The sequence below is a fragment of the Agrilus planipennis genome, unplaced genomic scaffold (assembly GCF_000699045.2).
Source record: "Agrilus planipennis isolate EAB-ADULT unplaced genomic scaffold, Apla_2.0 scaffold124, whole genome shotgun sequence".
Taxonomy (NCBI): Eukaryota; Metazoa; Arthropoda; class Insecta; order Coleoptera; family Buprestidae; genus Agrilus; species Agrilus planipennis.
Window position 1 is genome coordinate 549,074 of NW_020438950.1, and position 1,136 is coordinate 550,209.

The following is a 1,136-nucleotide window of genomic DNA, read 5'->3' on the forward strand; positions in this document are numbered from 1 at the left end:
AAGTATTGTATATAAAAAGACAAGAATTTTATTCTTTCATACGACTAAGTAATACTTTATAGAAAATCTACCGAATTGTACCTTTGCTCAAATAAGAGAAGTAACATCTTCGAGAAAGGTTTCAATTTTTATAAGTGGTAGAAATATTATATTGTAATTTGGAAAATAACTTTAAATTTACAATATAACACTATGTACATCATACGACTGTTTTAATTAGGAATAGTATACATTATCTTGAAGAATCTGAATTCGCTCCTGTATCTATCGTTCAATTAATTTTGTCACATTAATTTATTGGCTGACTTGTTATTTTATAAAATATACTAATACATTTGTATCAAGGTCACTTCTTTGCCTTAAACGAATTCTCAAGCCTTTCATTAATATCAGCATCTCTATCTGCATTACACATTTAGGTATTATCTATGCACTGTGATACCCATTTAAAGGCCATGTTCTATACAGCAAGCGTATCATTATCAGAAATTAAGTGGCCAAAAAAATTACTTCCAGCAAGTCGTTGATTGATTTGCAAATCATCTTGTTAAAAGAACATTTAAAATGAATGGATTCTGGTTGTAATCTTTTTGTCCTTGCGATAGTAAATTCGAAATAAACCTTCGATGTTATACGTATCTTGCTTATTAGGTAAAAGTTGTTACTTTAATTGGCACCAAAAAGTTAAATTTTAACGATTACCTTGACAGTAGATAGTAAAGTTCTATTATGGTTCATTCGTTTCCTTCATATTTATCAGCTTTAATTTTCACGGCAATGTTAATTATTCTGTTGTTCTAAATGGACAAAAATTACAATTCCATTCGCCCATTACTTCCTACTTCTTTCTTATTTGATTAATGAATGCTTATACTGCCGAAAAATTAAATTTAGAATAATAACGAAAGAACAAAATTCTTGTTATAGGCGAACTAGTGAAAATTATAAAAAAAAAATTAAGTAAAATAACTGACCCTTCGAATTTTATGCAGCAAGTTGGTTTTCTCAATTTGATTAGTAAGACAGTCTGGAAACATTGTAAACATAAGAGATCAATTTATTTTCAAAAATGCATCGATGCATAAGAAATATGCAGTCTTATAAAGTTGCATAAAAAGAACTCGGTAAATAGCATA